We start from the raw sequence: 22,165 nt of genomic DNA on the forward strand, positions 1-22,165 counted from the left end.
GGTCACCGTTGTTGTTGTTGCCGCCGTGGTCGGCCTTTCTTTCTTTCTTTCCTTTTTTCACACGATCACAGGGGAGAGCGCGGACGCAGTCCCCCACTGTCAGAAATTATGCAGTTGAGATTCCCACATTTGGGGAATTCACCAGGGTCAGCACAGCCCCAGTGCAATGGCTGAGCCTCACCCGGGGAGAACCACCTTGCTGATCATGGTATCTCCCCTGCCAGGTAAGTATGACTCGCTGAGCTTAGGAACAGACATGAGCTCCAGGGACACAGCCTTCTGACTGACAGGCAGGGAGGCCGACACAGCGCCTGATCTTTCCTACCTTGTGCCAATCTGCCGCGTGCGCAGCCCCCTTTGTTTCTCACAACGATGCCGGATGTCGGATATCCCAAGCCCGGGAAGCTCAGGCACATTGAAGGTTCAGGTCTTTCAGAGTGCATTCCAAAGACTTTTGGGAAAGGCTCCGAGAGCAGTGCCGTCAGCGGACCTCCATCCTTATCTGGAGTGCAAACGGAGCCACAACTTGACGCCCAGCGGCAGCGCGGGCGGAAATCCAGCCCCGGCCTCATGTGCAGCACTCGAGAGTTGGCCTGAAGAGCACGGGATTTGCGCCTGACAAAAGGGGAGGGGCCCGCACTGTTCCTGGAAGGCCATTGCGGCCGCAGGCTGAGGAAAAGCTGCAGTGCAGGAGGAGAACCCTGGTCCGGCTTTGGGTGGAGCAGGTGAGCGAGTGCCTGGCGGAGGCTTGTTTTATTTCCGACGAGAAATGCGGGGCATTGCACCACTCCTGGAAACACTGCAATACCAGGTTGATGCGTGGAAAGGACGGAGCAAGCTCCCGTTCCATCTCCCTGTTCCAAAAAGCAATTTAATATATGGTTCCCGGATAGGGAACGTACCAGATATTAAACTGATAAGAACAGATACTACACTTGATCTTAGCCAAAAGGCCGAGAAGCGATGCCTGTCAGCCACCCGACGTGAGAGCCAGCACCCCCGGTACAGCCAATCCCGGCCGCGGCTGTGGGCAGGAACTGCAACATTTTGGGTGGCGACACAAAATGCAGTGCCATAAACACTACATCTGGCACACTGGTTGTCCCCACTGCTATCCAAAGCAAAGGCAATCGGTGCCTTCACCCTGCTATGCTAGTGGGGCGACTCAAAGTAAAACAAAGCGGTGTTCAAAGCCACAAGCCAGCGACTCATCCTGGAGTCGGGGTTTTCCAAGTTGATCTCCTCCCACGCATGAATTCTCTGGTATCATTCCACTTACTGCGAAGACGAGCCGTGGATGTATTGTCCTGAGCTCAGGGCTTGTCAGATACCATGACCCTCAACTAAATGTGGCAGAAACCCTGCCCTCTTCATTTAGGGCTGGAAGGTGTGAGAGATACTGGGAGCTCATCGAGGCTACGTCCTCCGCGGTCTCCTCAGGCTGGCCAGCACAAGAGGAGACCGCCAACTGGCCGGGACAGGCGGTCACCGTTGTTGTTGTTGCCGCCGTGGTCAGCCTTTCTTTCTTTCTTTCCTTTTTTCACACGATCACAGGGGAGAGCGCGGACGCAGTCCCCCACTGTCAGAAATTATGCAGTTGAGATTCCCACATTTGGGGAATTCACCAGGGTCAGCACAGCCCCAGTGCAATGGCTGAGCCTCACCCGGGGAGAACCACCTTGCTGATCATGGTATCTCCCCTGCCAGGTAAGTATGACTCGCTGAGCTTAGGAACAGACATGAGCTCCAGGGACACAGCCTTCTGACTGACAGGCAGGGAGGCCGACACAGCGCCTGATCTTTCCTACCTTGTGCCAATCTGCCGCGTGCGCAGCCCCCTTTGTTTCTCACAACGATGCCGGATGTCGGATATCCCAAGCCCGGGAAGCTCAGGCACATTGAAGGTTCAGGTCTTTCAGAGTGCATTCCAAAGACTTTTGGGAAAGGCTCCGAGAGCAGTGCCGTCAGCGGACCTCCATCCTTATCTGGAGTGCAAACGGAGCCACAACTTGACGCCCAGCGGCAGCGCGGGCGGAAATCCAGCCCCGGCCTCATGTGCAGCACTCGAGAGTTGGCCTGAAGAGCACGGGATTTGCGCCTGACAAAAGGGGAGGGGCCCGCACTGTTCCTGGAAGGCCATTGCGGCCGCAGGCTGAGGAAAAGCTGCAGTGCAGGAGGAGAACCCTGGTCCGGCTTTGGGTGGAGCAGGTGAGCGAGTGCCTGGCGGAGGCTTGTTTTATTTCCGACGAGAAATGCAGGGCATTGCACCACTCCTGGAAACACTGCAATACCAGGTTGATGCGTGGAAAGGACGGAGCAAGCTCCCGTTCCATCTCCCTGTTCCAAAAAGCAATTTAATATATGGTTCCCGGATAGGGAACGTACCAGATATTAAACTGATAAGAACAGATACTACACTTGATCTTAGCCAAAAGGCCGAGAAGCGATGCCTGTCAGCCACCCGACGTGAGAGCCAGCACCCCCGGTACAGCCAATCCCGGCCGCGGCTGTGGGCAGGAACTGCAACATTTTGGGTGGCGACACAAAATGCAGTGCCATAAACACTACATCTGGCACACTGGTTGTCCCCACTGCTATCCAAAGCAAAGGCAATCGGTGCCTTCACCCTGCTATGCTAGTGGGGCGACTCAAAGTAAAACAAAGCGGTGTTCAAAGCCACAAGCCAGCGACTCATCCTGGAGTCGGGGTTTTCCAAGTTGATCTCCTCCCACGCATGAATTCTCTGGTATCATTCCACTTACTGCGAAGACGAGCCGTGGATGTATTGTCCTGAGCTCAGGGCTTGTCAGATACCATGACCCTCAACTAAATGTGGCAGAAACCCTGCCCTCTTCATTTAGGGCTGGAAGGTGTGAGAGATACTGGGAGCTCATCGAGGCTACGTCCTCCGCGGTCTCCTCAGGCTGGCCAGCACAAGAGGAGACCGCCAACTGGCCGGGACAGGCGGTCACCGTTGTTGTTGTTGCCGCCGTGGTCGGCCTTTCTTTCTTTCTTTCCTTTTTTCACACGATCACAGGGGAGAGCGCGGACGCAGTCCCCCACTGTCAGAAATTATGCAGTTGAGATTCCCACATTTGGGGAATTCACCAGGGTCAGCACAGCCCCAGTGCAATGGCTGAGCCTCACCCGGGGAGAACCACCTTGCTGATCATGGTATCTCCCCTGCCAGGTAAGTATGACTCGCTGAGCTTAGGAACAGACATGAGCTCCAGGGACACAGCCTTCTGACTGACAGGCAGGGAGGCCGACACAGCGCCTGATCTTTCCTACCTTGTGCCAATCTGCCGCGTGCGCAGCCCCCTTTGTTTCTCACAACGATGCCGGATGTCGGATATCCCAAGCCCGGGAAGCTCAGGCACATTGAAGGTTCAGGTCTTTCAGAGTGCATTCCAAAGCCTTTTGGGAAAGGCTCCGAGAGCAGTGCCGTCAGCGGACCTCCATCCTTATCTGGAGTGCAAACGGAGCCACAACTTGACGCCCAGCGGCAGCGCGGGCGGAAATCCAGCCCCGGCCTCATGTGCAGCACTCGAGAGTTGGCCTGAAGAGCACGGGATTTGCGCCTGACAAAAGGGGAGGGGCCCGCACTGTTCCTGGAAGGCCATTGCGGCCGCAGGCTGAGGAAAAGCTGCAGTGCAGGAGGAGAACCCTGGTCCGGCTTTGGGTGGAGCAGGTGAGCGAGTGCCTGGCGGAGGCTTGTTTTATTTCCGACGAGAAATGCGGGGCATTGCACCACTCCTGGAAACACTGCAATACCAGGTTGATGCGTGGAAAGGACGGAGCAAGCTCCCGTTCCATCTCCCTGTTCCAAAAAGCAATTTAATATATGGTTCCCGGATAGGGAACGTACCAGATATTAAACTGATAAGAACAGATACTACACTTGATCTTAGCCAAAAGGCCGAGAAGCGATGCCTGTCAGCCACCCGACGTGAGAGCCAGCACCCCCGGTACAGCCAATCCCGGCCGCGGCTGTGGGCAGGAACTGCAACATTTTGGGTGGCGACACAAAATGCAGTGCCATAAACACTACATCTGGCACACTGGTTGTCCCCACTGCTATCCAAAGCAAAGGCAATCGGTGCCTTCACCCTGCTATGCTAGTGGGGCGACTCAAAGTAAAACAAAGCGGTGTTCAAAGCCACAAGCCAGCGACTCATCCTGGAGTCGGGGTTTTCCAAGTTGATCTCCTCCCACGCATGAATTCTCTGGTATCATTCCACTTACTGCGAAGACGAGCCGTGGATGTATTGTCCTGAGCTCAGGGCTTGTCAGATACCATGACCCTCAACTAAATGTGGCAGAAACCCTGCCCTCTTCATTTAGGGCTGGAAGGTGTGAGAGATACTGGGAGCTCATCGAGGCTACGTCCTCCGCGGTCTCCTCAGGCTGGCCAGCACAAGAGGAGACCGCCAACTGGCCGGGACAGGCGGTCACCGTTGTTGTTGTTGCCGCCGTGGTCGGCCTTTCTTTCTTTCTTTCCTTTTTTCACACGATCACAGGGGAGAGCGCGGACGCAGTCCCCCACTGTCAGAAATTATGCAGTTGAGATTCCCACATTTGGGGAATTCACCAGGGTCAGCACAGCCCCAGTGCAATGGCTGAGCCTCACCCGGTGAGAACCACCTTGCTGATCATGGTATCTCCCCTGCCAGGTAAGTATGACTCGCTGAGCTTAGGAACAGACATGAGCTCCAGGGACACAGCCTTCTGACTGACAGGCAGGGAGGCCGACACAGCGCCTGATCTTTCCTACCTTGTGCCAATCTGCCGCGTGCGCAGCCCCCTTTGTTTCTCACAACGATGCCGGATGTCGGATATCCCAAGCCCGGGAAGCTCAGGCACATTGAAGGTTCAGGTCTTTCAGAGTGCATTCCAAAGACTTTTGGGAAAGGCTCCGAGAGCAGTGCCGTCAGTGGACCTCCATCCTTATCTGGAGTGCAAACGGAGCCACAACTTGACGCCCAGCGGCAGCGCGGGCGGAAATCTAGCCCCGGCCTCATGTGCAGCACTCGAGAGTTGGCCTGAAGAGCACGGGATTTGCTCCTGACAAAAGGGGAGGGACCCGCACTGTTCCTGGAAGGCCATTGCGGCCGCAGGCTGAGGAAAAGCTGCAGTGCAGGAGGAGAACCCTGGTCCGGCTTTGGGTGGAGCAGGTGAGCGAGTGCCTGGCGGAGGCTTGTTTTATTTCCGACGAGAAATGCGGGGCATTGCACCACTCCTGGAAACACTGCAATACCAGGTTGATGCGTGGAAAGGACGGAGCAAGCTCCCGTTCCATCTCCCTGTTCCATGGGCAATTTAATATATGGTTCGCGGATAGGAAACGTACCAGATATTAAACTGATAAGAACAGATACTACACTTGATCTTAGCCAAAAGGCCGAGAAGCGATGCCTGTCAACCACCCGACGTGAGAGCCAGCACCCCCGGTACAGCCAATCCCGGCCGCGGCTGTGGGCAGGAACTGCAACATTTTGGGTGGCGACACAAAATGCAGTGCCATAAACACTACATCTGGCACACTGGTTGTCCCCACTGCTATCCAAAGCAAAGGCAATCGGTGCCTTCACCCTGCTATGCTAGTGGGGCGACTCAAAGTAAAACAAAGCGGTGTTCAAAGCCACAAGCCAGCGACTCATCCTGGAGTCGGGGTTTTCCAAGTTGATCTCCTCCCACGCATGAATTCTCTGGTATCATTCCACTTACTGCGAAGACGAGCCGTGGATGTATTGTCCTGAGCTCAGGGCTTGTCAGATACCATGACCCTCAACTAAATGTGGCAGAAACCCTGCCCTCTTCATTTAGGGCTGGAAGGTGTGAGAGATACTGGGAGCTCATCGAGGCTACGTCCTCCGCGGTCTCCTCAGGCTGGCCAGCACAAGAGGAGACCGCCAACTGGCCGGGACAGGCGGTCACCGTTGTTGTTGTTGCCGCCGTGGTCGGCCTTTCTTTCTTTCTTTCCTTTTTTCACACGATCACAGGGGAGAGCGCGGACGCAGTCCCCCACTGTCAGAAATTATGCAGTTGAGATTCCCACATTTGGGGAATTCACCAGGGTCAGCACAGCCCCAGTGCAATGGCTGAGCCTCACCCGGGGAGAACCACCTTGCTGATCATGGTATCTCCCCTGCCAGGTAAGTATGACTCGCTGAGCTTAGGAACAGACATGAGCTCCAGGGACACAGCCTTCTGACTGACAGGCAGGGAGGCCGACACAGCGCCTGATCTTTCCTACCTTGTGCCAATCTGCCGCGTGCGCAGCCCCCTTTGTTTCTCACAACGATGCCGGATGTCGGATATCCCAAGCCCGGGAAGCTCAGGCACATTGAAGGTTCAGGTCTTTCAGAGTGCATTCCAAAGCCTTTTGGGAAAGGCTCAGAGAGCAGTGCCGTCAGCGGACCTCCATCCTTATCTGGAGTGCAAACGGAGCCACAACTTGACGCCCAGCGGCAGCGCGGGCGGAAATCTAGCCCCGGCCTCATGTGCAGCACTCGAGAGTTGGCCTGAAGAGCACGGGATTTGCTCCTGACAAAAGGGGAGGGGCCCGCACTGTTCCAGGAAGGCCATTGCGGCCGCAGGCTGAGGAAAAGCTGCAGTGCAGGAGGAGAACCCTGGTCCGGCTTTGGGTGGAGCAGGTGAGCGAGTGCCTGGCGGAGGCTTGTTTTATTTCCGACGAGAAATGCGGGGCATTGCACCACTCCTGGAAACACTGCAATACCAGGTTGATGCGTGGAAAGGACGGAGCAAGCTCCCGTTCCATCTCCCTGTTCTAAAAAGCAATTTAATATATGGTTCCCGGATAGGGAACGTACCAGATATTAAACTGATAAGAACAGATACTACACTTGATCTTAGCCAAAAGGCCGAGAAGCGATGCCTGTCAGCCACCCGACGTGAGAGCCAGCACCCCCGGTACAGCCAATCCCGGCCGCGGCTGTGGGCAGGAACTGCAACATTTTGGGTGGCGACACAAAATGCAGTGCCATAAACACTACATCTGGCACACTGGTTGTCCCCACTGCTATCCAAAGCAAAGGCAATCGGTGCCTTCACCCTGCTATGCTAGTGGGGCGACTCAAAGTAAAACAAAGCGGTGTTCAAAGCCACAAGCCAGCGACTCATCCTGGAGTCGGGGTTTTCCAAGTTGATCTCCTCCCACGCATGAATTCTCTGGTATCATTCCACTTACTGCGAAGACGAGCCGTGGATGTATTGTCCTGAGCTCAGGGCTTGTCAGATACCATGACCCTCAACTAAATGTGGCAGAAACCCTGCCCTCTTCATTTAGGGCTGGAAGGTGTGAGAGATACTGGGAGCTCATCGAGGCTACGTCCTCCGCGGTCTCCTCAGGCTGGCCAGCACAAGAGGAGACCGCCAACTGGCCGGGACAGGCGGTCACCGTTGTTGTTGTTGCCGTCGTGGTCGGCCTTTCTTTCTTTCTTTCCTTTTTTCACACGATCACAGGGGAGAGCGCGGACGCAGTCCCCCACTGTCAGAAATTATGCAGTTGAGATTCCCACATTTGGGGAATTCACCAGGGTCAGCACAGCCCCAGTGCAATGGCTGAGCCTCACCCGGGGAGAACCACCTTGCTGATCATGGTATCTCCCCTGCCAGGTAAGTATGACTCGCTGACCTTAGGAACAGACATGAGCTCCAGGGACACAGCCTTCTGACTGACAGGCAGGGAGGCCGACACAGCGCCTGATCTTTCCTACCTTGTGCCAATCTGCCGCGTGCGCAGCCCCCTTTGTTTCTCACAACGATGCCGGATGTCGGATATCCCAAGCCCGGGAAGCTCAGGCACATTGAAGGTTCAGGTCTTTCAGAGTGCATTCCAAAGCCTTTTGGGAAAGGCTCCGAGAGCAGTGCCGTCAGCGGACCTCCATCCTTATCTGGAGTGCAAACGGAGCCACAACTTGACGCCCAGCGGCAGAAATCCAGCCCCGGCCTCATGTGCAGCACTCGAGAGTTGGCCTGAAGAGCACGGGATTTGCTCCTGACAAAAGGGGAGGGGCCCGCACTGTTCCAGGAAGGCCATTGCGGCCGCAGGCTGAGGAAAAGCTGCAGTGCAGGAGGAGAACCCTGGTCCGGCTTTGGGTGGAGCAGGTGAGCGAGTGCCTGGCGGAGGCTTGTTTTATTTCCGACGAGAAATGCGGGGCATTGCACCACTCCTGGAAACACTGCAATACCAGGTTGATGCGTGGAAAGGACGGAGCAAGCTCCCGTTCCATCTCGCTGTTCCAAAAAGCAATTTAATATATGGTTCCCGGATAGGGACCGTACCAGATATTAAACTGATAAGAACAGATACTACACTTGATCTTAGCCAAAAGGCCGAGAAGCGATGCCTGTCAGCCACCCGACGTGAGAGCCAGCACCCCCGGTACAGCCAATCCCGGCCGCGGCTGTGGGCAGGAACTGCAACATTTTGGGTGGCGACACAAAATGCAGTGCCATAAACACTACATCTGGCACACTGGTTGTCCCCACTGCTATCCAAAGCAAAGGCAATCGGTGCCTTCACCCTGCTATGCTAGTGGGGCGACTCAAAGTAAAACAAAGCGGTGTTCAAAGCCACAAGCCAGCGACTCATCCTGGAGTCGGGGTTTTCCAAGTTGATCTCGTCCCACGCATGAATTCTCTGGTATCATTCCACTTACTGCGAAGACGAGCCGTGGATGTATTGTCCTGAGCCCAGGGCTTGTCAGATACCATGACCCTCAACTAAATGTGGCAGAAACCCTGCCCTCTTCATTTAGGGCTGGAAGGTGTGAGAGATACTGGGAGCTCATCGAGGCTACGTCCTCCGCGGTCTCCTCAGGCTGGCCAGCACAAGAGGAGACCACCAACTGGCTGGGACAGGCGGTCACCGTTGTTGCCGCCGTCGTCGGCCTTTCTTTCTTTCTTTCCTTTTTTCACACGATCACAGGGAAGAGCGCGGACGCAGTCCCCCACTGTCAGAAATTATGCAGTTGAGACTCCCACATTTGGGGAATTCACCAGGGTATCCAAAGCCTGGGAAGCTCGGCCGATGCCGTTTTCAAGGCTCACCTTGTCGCTCGGTGAACCAGCGTGGCCTCGAGCCGCATTAGAATTGCTAATGAACTCAAAATGATGCTAAAAGTAATGTTGTGAAAGTTTCGAATAACCTCAAAGTAATGCTGACAGTCATGTAGTAAGAGTTTGTATGAACTTCAAAATAATGCGACAATGATGTCGGAAGAATTGCTAATAATCTCAAAATAATGCAACAGTGATGTCGGAAGAATTGCTAATGAACTCAAAATGATGCTGACGGTAATTTTGGAAAAGTTGAAACTAACCTCAAATTGATAATACAGTGATGTCGTAAGAATTGCTAATAAACTCAAAATGATGCTAACAGTAATGTAGTGATAGTTGCTAATAAACTCAGTGATGCTTACAGTAATGTAGTAAGTGTTTCGAACAACCTCAAAGTGATGCTGACAGTCATGTAGTAAGAGTTGCTACTAACCTCAAAATAATGCAACAGTAATGTAGTAAGAATTGCTAATGAACTCAAAATGATGCTGACAGTAATGTAGTAAGAGCTGCTAATAACGTCAAAATAATGCAACAGTAAAGTAGAAAGAGTTGCTACGAACCTCAAAATAATGCGATAGTGATGTCGGAAGAATTGCTAATGATCTCAAAATGATGCGACAGTGATGTAGTAAGAATTGCTAATGAACTCAAAATGATGCTGACGGTAATTTTGGAAAAGTTGAAACTAACCTCAAATTGATAATACAGTGATGTCGTAAGAATTGCTAATAAACTCAAAATGATGCTAACAGTAATGTAGTGATAGTTGCTAATAAACTCAGTGATGCTTACAGTAATGTAGTAAGTGTTTCGAACAACCTCAAAGTGATGCTGACAGTCATGTAGTAAGAGTTGCTACTAACCTCAAAATAATGCAACAGTAATGTAGTAAGAATTGCTAATGAACTCAAAATGATGCTGACAGTAATGTAGTAAGAGCTGCTAATAACTTCAAAATAATGCAACAGTAAAGTAGAAAGAGTTGCTACGAACCTCAAAATAATGCGATAGTGATGTCGGAAGAATTGCTAATGATCTCAAAATGATGCGACAGTGATGTAGTAAGAATTGCTAATGAACTCAAAATGATGCTAACAGTAATGGAGTGAAAGTTTTGAATAACCTAAAAGTGATGCTGACAGTAATGTAGTAAAAGTTGCTACGAACCTCAAAATATTGCGACAGTGATGTCGGAAGAATTGCTAATGAACTCAAAATGATGCTAACAGTAATGTAGTGATAGTTGCTAATTAACTCATTGATGCTTAAAGTAATGTAGTAAGTGTTTCGAACAACCTCAAAGTGATGCTGACAGTCAGTTAGAAAGAGTTGCTTAAAATAATGCAACAGTAATGTAGTAAGAGTTGCTAACAACTTCAAAATAATGCGACAGTGATGTCAGAAGAATTGGTAATAACCTCAAAATGATGCTGAAAGTGATGTCATCAGAATTGCTCATGAACTCAAGATGATGCTAACAGTAATGTAGTGATAGTTGCTAATAAACTCACTGGTGCTTAAAGTAATGTAGTCAGTGTTTTTAACAACCTCAAAGTGATGCTGACAGTCATGTAGTAAGAGTTGCTACGAAACTCAAAATAATGCTACTGTGATGTCGTAAGAATTGCTAATAAACTCAAAATGATACTAACAGTAATGCAGTGAAAGTTTCGAATAACCTCAAAGTGATGCTGACAGTCATGTGGTTAGAGCTGCGAGTAACCTAAAAATGATGATGACAGTGATGTCGTAAGAATTGCTATTGAACTCAAAACGATGCTAACAGTCACGTGGTGATAGATGCTAATAAACTCAGTGATGCTGACAGTAATGTAGTAATAGTTGCTAATAACGTCAAAATGATGCGACAGTGATGTCGTAAGAATTGCTAATGAACTCAAAATGATGTGACAGTGATGTCAGAAGAATTGCAAATGAACTCAAAATGATGCTGACGGTGATGTAGTAAGAGTTGCTAAAAAACTCAAAATAATGCGAAAGTGATGTCGTAAGAATTGCTAATAAACTCAAAATAATACTGACATTATTGTAGTAATAGTTGCTACGAACCTCAAAATGATGCTACAGTGAGGTCGTAAAGATTGCTAATAAACTCAAAATGATGCTACAGTGATGTAGGAAGAATTGTTAATGAATTAAAGAATGATGCTGATGGTAATGTTGTGAGAGTTGCGAAAAACCTCAATATGATGATTACAATAATGTCGTAAGAATTCCTAATGAACTCAAAATGATGCTACAGTGATGTTCTAAGGATTGCTAACAAACTCAAAGTGATGCTGACAGTAATGTAGTGAAAGTTTCGAATAACCTCAAAGTGATGCTGACAGTCTTGTAGTAATATTTGCTACGAACCTCAAAACGATGCTACAGTGATGTAATTAAAGTTACTAATGATCTCAAAATGATGCTGAGAGTGATGTCGTAAGATTTGCGAATAACCTCAAAAAATGCTACAGTGATGCAGGAAGAGTTGCTAACGACCTCAAAAACAATGCTACAGGGATGTAGGAAGAGTTGCTAATAACCTCAAAATAATGCGACAGAGATGTCGTAAGAATTGCTAATGAAATCAAAATAATGCTAACAGTAATGCAGTGAAAGATTCGAATAACCTCAATGATAATAATGAACTCAAAATGATACTGACAGTGATGTAATGAGAGTATCTACTAATTTCAAAAAGATGCGAAAGTGATGTCATGAGAGTTGCTTCTAACCTAATAAATGATGCGAAAGTGATGTGGTGAGAGTTGCTACTATCCTCAAAATGATGCTACAGTGATGTAGTGAGAGTTTCGATGAACCTCAAAATGATGCTCCAGTGATGTACTGAGAGTTGCTTAAAACCTTAAAATGATGCTGACAGTCATGTAGTGAGAGTTGCTACTATCCTCCAAATGATGCTACAGTGATGTAGTGAGAGTTGCTTAAAATCTCAAAATAATGCGACAGTGATGTGGTGAGATTTGCTTCTGTCACGACCCGGCTCAGAAATCGTGACATCGAAGGAGGGAGACGCAGACTAAACGTGACACACAACTAATAATTTATTATTAGTAACGCAAAATCAACACAAGGCAAACCATAACGTACAGTGGAGTGTGGTTATCAGTAGTGTCAGTGGTGAGTGCGAGTGTGTGCATGAGTGTACAGGGGGTGTATGTGTGCGGTGTGATGGATGCAGAGAACTAAACAAGACATAACTCAAGAAACACAACCATTGCTCCGACGTGGGCCAGGAGGAGTGAGCGAGAGACAACCGGCCAGGTTGATCGCCTGCTTTATAGCTGGGAGACGCCGGGCCCAGGTGCTCCCAATTAGTCAGCAGCTCCGCCCCATGAAGCTCGAACCTGAGAAGGGAAGGAAGTCAAAAATAATGCAACGCCCCCATGCCCGTGATCATGGGGACGTGACACTACGAACCTCAATATGATGCTCCAGTAATGTAGTGAGAGTTGCTACTAATCTAAGAAATGATGCTCCAGTGATGTAAAAAGAATTGCTACAAACCTAAGAAATGATGCAACAGTGATTTAGTGAGAGTTGCTACGAAGCTCAAAATGATGCTACAGTGATGTCGTAAGAGTTGCTAAAAATCTCAAAATGATGCTTCAGTGATGTTGTGAGAGTTGCTAAAAACCTCAAAATGATGCTCCAGTGATGTAGTGAGAGTTGCTTCAAACCTTAAAATGATGCTGACAGTCATGAAGTGAGAGTTGCTACTTTCCTCAAAATGATGCTACAGTGATGTAGTAAGAGTTGCTAAAAATCTCAAAATGATTCTTCAGTGATGTGGTGAGAGTTGCTAAAAACCTCAAAATGATGCTACAGTAATGTAGTGAGAGTTGCTTAAAACCTCAAAATGATGCTACAGTAATGTAGTGAGAATTGCTAAAAACCTCAAAATGATGCTGTCAGTAATGTAGTGAGAGTTGCTACGAACCTCAAAATGATGCTACAGTGATGTAGTGAGAGTTGCGAAAAACCTCAAAATGATGCTACAGTAATGTAGTGAGAGTTGCGAAAAACCTCAAAATGATGCTACAGTGATGTAGTGAGAGTTGCTACGAACCTCAAAATGATGCTGACAGTAATGTAGTGAGAGTTTCTGCTAAACTCAAAATAAGGCTACAGTGATGTAGTGAGAGTTTCAACTATTCTCAAAATGATTCTTCAGTGATGTAGTGAGAGTTGCTACTAACCTCAAAATGATGTTACACTGATGTGGTGAGAGTTCTACGAACCTCAAAATGATGCTCAAGTGATGTAATGACAGTTGCTACTAATTTAAAAATGATGCTAAAGTGATGTAATGAGAGTTGCTCCGAACCTAAGAAATGATGCGACAGTGATGTAGTGAGAGTTACTAGGATGCTCAAAATGATGCTGACAGTAATGTAGTGAGAGTTGCTTAAAACCTAAAAATTGATGCTAAAGTCATGGAGTGAGAGTTGCTACTATCCTCAAAATGATGCTAAAGTAACATGGTGAGAGTTGCTACTAATCTCAAAATGATGCGAAAGTGATGTCGTGAGAGTTGCTACAAACCTCAAAATGATGGTGACAGTCATGTAGATAGAGTTGCTAAAAACCTCAAAAGGATACTGACAGTAATGTAGTATCCTTGCTAAAAACCTGAAAATGATGCTGACAGTGATGTGAGCTTCATCAAGACCCAGGCCACTATTTGTGGTCATGCATCATTGTGGCTGACCAATGGTCCAACTTCATCAACTTTCATCAACTCATCAACTTTCATGTGAAAGTTGCTATGTACCTAAGAAATGATGCTCCAGTGATGTGGTGAGAGTTGTTACCGACCTCAAAATGATGCTAGAGTGATGTCGTGAGAGTTGCTACTAACCTAAAAATGATGCTTACAGTGATGTCGTTAGAGTTGCTACTATCCTCCAAAATGATGCTTCAGTGATGTAGTGAGAGTTGCTACTATCCTCAAAATGATGCTGAAAGTGATGAAGTGAGAGTTGCTACAAACCTCAAAATGATGGTGACAGTGATGTGGTGAGAGTTGCGAAAAACCTCAAAAGGATGCTGACAGTGATGTGGTGAGAGTTGCGAAAAACCTCAAAATGATGCTACAGTAATGTAGTGAGAGTTGCTAAAAACCTCAAAAGGATGCTGACAGTGATGTGGTGAGAGTTGCGAAAAACCTCAAAATGATGCTACAGTGATGTAGTGAGAGTTGCTACGAACCTCAAAATCATGCTCCAGTGATGCAGTAAGAGTTGCTTGAAACCTTAAAATGATGCTGACAGTCATTTAGTGAGAGTTGCTACTATCCTCCAAATGATGCTACAGTGATGTAGTGAGAGTTGCTACAAACCTCCAAATGATGCTACAGTGATGTAGTGAGAGTTGCTTAAAATCTATGAATGATGCTACAGTGATGTAGTGAGAGTTGCTAAAAATCTCAAAATGATGCTGTAAGTAATGAAGTGAGACTTGCTAAAACCCTAAAAATGATACTGACAGGAGTGTAGTGACAGTTTCTGCTTAACTCAAAATAAAGCTACAGTAATGTAGTGAGAGTTGCTACAAACCTCAAAATGATGCCAAAGTGATGGAATGAGACTTGCTACTAACCTAAGAAATGATGCCACAGTGATGTGGTGAGAGTTGCAACTAATCTCAAAATGATGCCAAAGTGATGTCATGAGAGCTGCTACGAACCTCAAAATGATGCTAAAGTCATTTAGTGAGAGTTGCTAAGAACCTAAAAATGATACTGACAGTAATGTAGTGTGAGTTTCTGTTAACTCAAAATAATGCTACAGTGATGTAGTGAGAGTTGCTACCAACCTCAAAATGATGCTGATAGTGATGTAGTGAGAGTTGCTACTAATCTCAAAATGATGCTGACACTCATGAAGTGGGAGTTTCAAAAATCCTCAAAATGATGCTGACAGTGATGTAATGAGAGTTGCTACTAACCTAAGAAATGATGCTCCAGTGATGTGGTGAGAGTTGCTAAAAACCTCAAAATGATGATTACAGTAATGTATTGAGAGTTGCAACTCACCTAAAAATGATGCTACAGTGATGTAGTGAGAGTTGCTAAAAACCTAAGAAATGATGCTGCAGTGATGTGGTGAGAGTTGCTAAAAACCGCAAGATGATGCAACAGTAATGTCGTGAGAGTTGCTACGATGCTCAAATGATGCTACAGTGATGTAATAAGAATTGCCACTAACCAAACAAATGATGCTACAGTGATGTAGTGAGAGTTGCGAAAAACCTCAAAATGATGCCACAATAATGTAGTGAGAGTTGCGACTAACCTCAAAATGATGCTGATAGTGATGTCATGAGAGTTGCTACTAACCTAAGAAAGGATGCTCCAGTGATGTGGTGAGAGTTCTACGAACCTCAAAATGATGCTGACAGTAATGTAGTGAGAATTGCTCCGAACCTTTAAATGATTCGACAGTGGTGTAGTAAGAGTTACTACTATCCTCAAAATGATGCTTCAGTGATGTAGTAAGAGTTGCTACTACCCTAAGAAATGATGCTCCAGTGATGTGGTGAGAGTTGCTAAAAACCTCAAATTGATGCTGACAGTAATGTAGTGAGAGTTTCTGCTAAACTCAAAATAAGGCTACAGTGATGTAGTGAGAGTTTCAACTATTCTCAAAATGATTCTTCAGTGATGTAGTGAGAGTTGCTACTAACCTCAAAATGATGTTACACTGATGTGGTGAGAGTTGCTACGAACCTCAAAATGATGCTCAAGTGATGTAATGACAGTTGCTACTAATTTAAAAATGATGCTAAAGTGATGTAATGAGAGTTGCTCCGAACCTAAGAAATGATGCGACAGTGATGTAGTGAGAGTTACTAGGATGCTCAAAATGATGCTGACAGTAATGTAGTGAGAGTTGCTTAAAACCTAAAAATTGATGCTAAAGTCATGGAGTGAGAGTTGCTACTATCCTCAAAATGATGCTAAAGTAACATGGTGAGAGTTGTTACCGACCTCAAAATGATGCTAGAGTGATGTCGTGAGAGTTGCTACAAACCTCAAAATGATGGTGACAGTCATGTAGATAGAGTTGCTAAAAACCTCAAAAGGATACTGACAGTAATGTAGTATCCTTGCTAAAAACCTGAAAATGATGCTGACAGTGATGTGAGCTTCATCAAGACCCAGGCCACTATTTGTGGTCATGCATCATTGTGGCTGACCAATGGTCCAACTTCATCAGTCAGTCAGTCAGAGACATTAGCATTTGTCGGCCTGGCCTGCTGCCCAAGACTAACACTGCTTTAGTTGATTTACCTGTGCAGCCATGTCACGCTCCTCTCGGCCACCTCCACGGTCAGACGCCAGGTTAAACCAGCCAATGGCGTAAGAATCACTCTCAGAATCTGAAGCGCTCGTAGCTGCAGGGTTTTTCCACACAGCTTCTGTTGAGAGACAAAGTCCATCACTTGACTAACTCTCACCAACAGAAATGTGCAGTTTTCCACTCAGGACAGCTGCTGCATGCTGCTGTTTGTAAAAAGAAGGTCCAGTGGATCCGTTCAGTTCTACATTATTCAGCAGAGAGATGTCACCATTGAATAATGACCATATTTCCTAAAATTATAGCTCAACCACAGAGGGACCAGGCTACTAGAATGACCTCTGTTTACTAGAAGTGCTTCTCCTATGGTGGTGAACTCCTCAGCTGTCAGTGGAGTCAAATCTGTCTGAGAGAGGCCAGAGGTTCCCACACTGGTTCCCTCTCATCATGCAGCCCTGACAGCTGTGTGTGCTGTTCCAGCGTGTTGGCACCTCACTGATGAGTTTCAGGGTTGGCCCTCCCATCTGTTGCTGCACCTGAGCCAGCTTCTCCTTGGCTGTAGTGCTGATCTGAAGGATGTGACAGTGTTCCTGGCTTTGTGTCTGATGATGGAAGTGGGGATCTGATCACAGGATTTTCTGACTCCTAGATTCAGACGATGTGCAGTGCAGACTGAGTGGTGAATTTGGAGCTGTCTAGTGGATGCTGTCATGTTTGGTGCTGCGTCGCTCACAAGACACTTGACTTTGTTGGTGATGGCCCAGTCCTCCATCATGCCTCTTTGGACTGGGGCCACACTGTCAGCAAGGTGACTTTGTGGAAAGTCTTGCACTCCCAACACATTCATTCTCACGAATGCAGTGACAGGTCAGAGCCAAGGGAGCCTCCATGTCCACAGATGTCCACATGGCAGCTGGACTTCCTTTTTCACTCCTTCCCGTTCCTCCTGGTACTTTTTGGCCACCGTTTGTTTGATGGTCTGAAAATGACACCCAGAGTAAATCAATACATTGAAATTAGAGATGAAATAAACTGGAGATATCAACGACTGCTTTAGATCATTTCCACACAAACCTTTCTGGTTGGCAAACATATGAGGCTCAAGGACCTGAACCAGTTCCCTGAACCCTTCCCTCTCAACAGTGCTGAGGGGCTGGCAGTCCTTCAGGATGAAATTCAGCAGAGCCTCATCCAGCATCTGCTTCCTGGAAGCTGGATGGTTAAAGATGAAGGAGAGAAGAAATGAATAGGAATTAATGATCAATGAAGCAACTGTGAGTCAGCTGGAGAGTGTCTGTATACCTGAGTTCATCCTGGTGGATCTGGGACTTCATTCTCATGCCTGGCCCCATCATGCCTCAGCACTGAAGAGGTGCTTTTGTTGAGATGAGACGCTTCTGTCCAACAAATGCCACATTCAACCTGCAGAAAAGAACAAGAGTGCTCAGCTAAAAGTTCCTTTCTTCATGGTGACTGGTGTTTCTTAGTCTTAGACCACCAGGTTTCCAATGAGGTGTATCGGATACGTTGTTGTGTGCCGCTGAAATCCGTCCAATTCCGGCGTTGTTTCCTCATGAAATATGTTTGCCTTAAAGCTCATTAAAGTGTTGAACCACAATATCGTTCACCATAACTTAGTCAACTTCAAGATAACCTACTTCTACATTCCAGTCCCGGCTGCTCCTGTTCTGCTGCAGTCCAGAAAACAACAACCCGATACAATTGGCGCTCCTTCCCACAGCTCCGGCCCGGATCCGCATGGTTCCGCTGACTGACTGTGAGACGCGCTCCCTCCAGAGAGGCACAGCCCGATGGGGGTCCTTATCTGGCACGGGGGCGTAAAACAGGTGCGACTGGAAAGCCTGGTTTATTCTGCGTCGAGGGAACGCGTTGCTCTGCAATTCACCGCCAAGCCGCTAGGGGGTGTGGCTTTGTCTTTGTATTGTTTACGGGGCTCTTGTCGGATTCCTTGGTTTTCTTCCGGTCACAGACAACAATTGTTGGCCATTTGTCAGTCTTTGTAGTGCCGCGAATAATCCTTTCTTCGGCTTGGTCCATTTTTTCTTGAAGCTTTCACCACAGAAACTTTGAAAATGGCGGTGTTGTTGTGCTGCGACTGAACCGGAAAAGACGTTCTGAGCGGACCAATTACAGTCCTCGACGTTGACGTCACCACGCGTTTACGCGACACGGAGGCAGGATTTTGTTGGGGTTTGCGTCGACGCGACGCAGAAGCATAAATCAGGCTTTCGTGGTGTAGAATCTCACGCCAAGCCGGAGAACCAGGTCTTGAATCAGTCACGTGGTCACTGCCGGTCGGCGAGGCTTTGGACGTCACTACATACGTCATCGATAACCGTTTTTCAAACCGAAATCCTGGATCACTCCACTCATCACTACCGCTGCTACCAGGTTAGCGAGTCTGGAGTGGCACAGAGAACAGAGCTTGGACTCTGCTCGTTTTGAAGAAGAAGAAGAAGAAAAGAAGCGGAAGGCCTCGGTCTTTGTCTCCTGAAGGCTGAGTGGCGCCGGTAGAACCTCAACATGTGCGCCGCGCAGCTGCTGCGGGTGTCGGTCCAGGAGCGGATCCTCGCCGCCGCTGAAGACTTCCTGCTGCAGCTGGGAGAAGGAGACTCAGCGGCTGGAGTCCCGGTGCTGAGAGCGCTGCTCACCGAGCGGCTGGCGGCGGCCGCGGAGCAGATCGTGGCTCTGCTGGAGGAAACCGTGGCGGAGTACGAGCGGGAGAACCGCCGGCAGAGGTTGCTGCTCGATGCCGTGGTGAAGCCCCGAGTCAGGCTGGACAGAGCAGGTGAGTCCCCCCACACTGACCAGGAGAACCGAGAGACCGCAGTCCTGCCAGCAAGTGTCTCCGGTCAGGTTGTGTCCGTAATCCGGGTCATTGTGTTCAGACCGTCTGAGCAGGAGTGGAACAACGTAGAAGTGTTTCGTAGTTGACGGCTATTCGGTGTTGGTGGAGCCTTAAAACCTCACCTGGCTCGGGACACGCTGGGCGCCATCTTGGCTGCCTCCTGACCAACAAGTAGATGGCGCTGTTTGGTTTCCAGGCTGCGTCCTTCCCGCCGTAGTTCTACTGCTTTTTGTATTTGTTTGGAAGAAAAAAACAAAACTAAGAAACACGGAGAAACATCTCATCGGTTACACGTTACAAATTTTGTCCCAGCCAGAGTTTTCCTCAATTACTGGAAAGGAAAGGGACATTTCCTGATTATTTTTAATAAACTAATCTTAGACCTTGGCTGACTGCATGTTGCTGTGTTTGGGTGGGCTGACATGTTTAGCATCAGTACAGGTCACAGTGGTCCAGCACCTCCCTGGCTGTGAGTGTAGGTGGGCTGACATGTTTAGCATCAGTACAGGTTCCCTCTGGTTCTAGGGACTGAACTCTCATTCTCCTACAGGGTCTCATTCTAGAAATGAACATTCTGACTAGCAGATGTGATCATGAATGGACAAAACCATTCAGCAGAGGGGACCTATGACCTTTGACCTGGGTGACCCAACGTTGATCCAAGCATCTGAAGCCAGCGTTTCTGTTCCCAGTTTGCTGACTGGTCGTCAGTAGCAGGACGTCTCTTTTCATTGAGTTGATTTCTGTTTCTGTCTGTTGCTCCGCTGTTTCAGAGTCAAATGAAGAGATTTCTGATGTTGCTGTTTGTGTCCTGCAGATGTGGAGCAGCTGCTGGTGATTAAAGAAGAGGTTCCCCCTGAGCTGCAGGACCCAGAGCCCCCCCACATTAAAGAGGAGTGGGAGGAGCTCTGGACCAGTGAGGAGGGAGGGCAGCTTCAAGGGCAGGAGGAGGCTGATATCACCACGTTCCCCTTCACTCTGGTTCCTGTGAAGAGTGAAGGGAACGAAGAGAAACCTCAGTTCCCACATCTTCATCAGAGTCTAACTGAGGAGAACTTGAAAGAAGAGTCTCTGAGCAGCAGCCCAATTCATCCTCTGAAAACAGAAGCTGATGGAGAAGAGAGTGGAGGACCAGAACCAGAACCAGCCAGCAAGGTAGATCCAGATCCACTTGTACAACCCCAGACTGAAGACCAGATGTCAGACTCTTCTGAAGCTGAGACTGAAGTCAGTGAGGATGATTGGGTCAGACCTGATAACACTGCCACTTCTGAGCACAAGGAACCCTTTGGCTCAAGGAGGAATATGCTTCAGAAACTGAGCCCAGGACAGGAAGCGAGTCATTGCAGCTCAAAAGAACAAAAACTAAAGACTGGAAGAGAATCAGAGATCATCAGGAACGTGACCTTTGGTCCTTCTGAATCTGAGACAGAAGTCAGTGAGGATGAGCGTCCCTTTAGGTGCTCAAAGTGCAGTAAAGGTTTTAGTTACAGAAGGAATTTGGATGTACACATGAAAACACACACTGGAGAAAAACCATACCCGTGCTCAGTTTGCGGCACAGGGTTTTCAGAAAATGGATATCTAAAAAGACACATGAAGAGAACACATACTGGAGAGAAACCATTCCCATGCTCAGTTTGTGGCACCACATTTGCAGAAAAGGCAAGTGTGAAAAGACACATGAGGAGAACACACACTTGAGAGACATTTGTCTTGCTGAATTTGTTGCAAAAACTTCCTAGATCAGGAAAACATGAAACAACACAACAGAAAAATGTCCTTTGTCCATTCTGTGTTGGTGTGACTCAAACTGAGTAGATAATGCAATTTATCATGGTCGTTCAGACCCAACTTGGAGGTTCTGGTTTAAGAAAGCGTTTTTGAGATAATGCAGCAGGAAATGAACTCAGTTAACCTGACATAATGTAGCCATCATTGGATATGACGGTGAGAGGGCTGATCTTATTTTCTCTGAGGTCACCATGGAAAGATCCACCTGGTACCACTTACTGATCTTTATATTGACGTATTGATCACTGATCAAACACTGAATTATCTTTGAGTGTCTTCAGACTATCTTACATGAGTGTATGTTATTGTTACGATGGTTTCTCTTCCTGGTTCCTGTCAATACATGTGCAGCTGTCAAGTCTTTAATCACTTGTTGGTGCAGCCTGATAATAAAGAATTACAAAAGTCCAGCCTAGATGGAACTCATACATGGAGTTTTAGACAACTGCTGGCCTTCATCCAGCTTTATTGATAAATATAATTGAGTATCATCTGTGTAACAATGGAAATTTATGGACTGTTTCCCAGTAATATGACCTAAAGGAACCATACATAAAGTGAAGAGTATCGGCCCCAGCACTGAACCTTGAGGAACACCGTGTTTAACTTTGGTTTGTATAGAAGATTTATCATTAACGTCTACAAACTGAAATCAACCTGATGAATACGATTGAAACCACTTTAATGTTCCCTGAATGCACAGTTTAATCGTGATAATGGTACACTTCAGAATTAACGACAGCACATATACATTTGTTATGTATGTACGCTGAACTTGAACAGTCCGTTGTCCCAATGGAGGCAAGTGAGAGTGAGGCCTGCAGCCAGACTACAAGGTCGGCGCTGCCACCCCAAGGGAGGTGGAGAGGGCAGAGGCAGGGGTCAGGAACACACGGGGGAAGGGGAGGGGAGGATAGTACGCGCCATTTACGTCACCAAGGCAGAAGGAGTTCTCCTGGAGGATAAACAATGGGGCAGCCGATAAGGAAGCTGTGGGTTTGGGCGGAGGCGCACACATTCCAATCTGTCTTCTCTTTCAGTCCAATCCAAATTGTAAAGTTAAATTTCTGGTCTTCAACATCAC

General features: G+C 47.9%; 12 non-coding genes across 12 annotated transcripts; all 12 read right to left on the reverse strand.

Annotated features, from left to right (window-relative positions):
- Positions 1–68: 68 nt before the first annotated feature.
- Positions 69–232, reverse strand: LOC147271301 (U1 spliceosomal RNA). The gene has a single exon (XR_015116572.1). It is a non-coding gene; the product is annotated as a U1 spliceosomal RNA (small nuclear RNA).
- Positions 233–774: 542 nt separating this feature from the next.
- Positions 775–965, reverse strand: LOC147271302 (U2 spliceosomal RNA). The gene has a single exon (XR_015117147.1). It is a non-coding gene; the product is annotated as a U2 spliceosomal RNA (small nuclear RNA).
- A 586-nt stretch (positions 966–1,551) lies between these two features.
- On the reverse strand, positions 1,552–1,715 carry LOC147271303 (U1 spliceosomal RNA). Its single transcript, XR_015116573.1, has one exon. It is a non-coding gene; the product is annotated as a U1 spliceosomal RNA (small nuclear RNA).
- Positions 1,716–2,257: 542 nt separating this feature from the next.
- On the reverse strand, positions 2,258–2,448 carry LOC147271304 (U2 spliceosomal RNA). Its single transcript, XR_015117148.1, has one exon. It is a non-coding gene; the product is annotated as a U2 spliceosomal RNA (small nuclear RNA).
- A 586-nt stretch (positions 2,449–3,034) lies between these two features.
- On the reverse strand, positions 3,035–3,198 carry LOC147271305 (U1 spliceosomal RNA). Its single transcript, XR_015116577.1, has one exon. It is a non-coding gene; the product is annotated as a U1 spliceosomal RNA (small nuclear RNA).
- A 542-nt stretch (positions 3,199–3,740) lies between these two features.
- Positions 3,741–3,931, reverse strand: LOC147271306 (U2 spliceosomal RNA). The gene has a single exon (XR_015117149.1). It is a non-coding gene; the product is annotated as a U2 spliceosomal RNA (small nuclear RNA).
- A 586-nt stretch (positions 3,932–4,517) lies between these two features.
- On the reverse strand, positions 4,518–4,681 carry LOC147271307 (U1 spliceosomal RNA). Its single transcript, XR_015116968.1, has one exon. It is a non-coding gene; the product is annotated as a U1 spliceosomal RNA (small nuclear RNA).
- Positions 4,682–5,223: 542 nt separating this feature from the next.
- On the reverse strand, positions 5,224–5,413 carry LOC147271308 (U2 spliceosomal RNA). The gene has a single exon (XR_015116515.1). It is a non-coding gene; the product is annotated as a U2 spliceosomal RNA (small nuclear RNA).
- Positions 5,414–5,999: 586 nt separating this feature from the next.
- LOC147271309 (U1 spliceosomal RNA) lies at positions 6,000–6,163 on the reverse strand. Its single transcript, XR_015116578.1, has one exon. It is a non-coding gene; the product is annotated as a U1 spliceosomal RNA (small nuclear RNA).
- A 542-nt stretch (positions 6,164–6,705) lies between these two features.
- On the reverse strand, positions 6,706–6,896 carry LOC147271310 (U2 spliceosomal RNA). Its single transcript, XR_015117212.1, has one exon. It is a non-coding gene; the product is annotated as a U2 spliceosomal RNA (small nuclear RNA).
- Positions 6,897–7,482: 586 nt separating this feature from the next.
- On the reverse strand, positions 7,483–7,646 carry LOC147271311 (U1 spliceosomal RNA). The gene has a single exon (XR_015116579.1). It is a non-coding gene; the product is annotated as a U1 spliceosomal RNA (small nuclear RNA).
- Positions 7,647–8,179: 533 nt separating this feature from the next.
- On the reverse strand, positions 8,180–8,370 carry LOC147271312 (U2 spliceosomal RNA). The gene has a single exon (XR_015116465.1). It is a non-coding gene; the product is annotated as a U2 spliceosomal RNA (small nuclear RNA).
- Positions 8,371–22,165: the final 13,795 nt, after the last annotated feature.

Source organism: Aulostomus chinensis, chromosome 1 (genome assembly GCF_037954235.1).
Source record: "Aulostomus chinensis isolate RoL2024-O1b breed Wild chromosome 1, RoL_Achi_v1.0, whole genome shotgun sequence".
Lineage (NCBI taxonomy): Eukaryota > Metazoa > Chordata > Actinopteri > Syngnathiformes > Aulostomidae > Aulostomus > Aulostomus chinensis.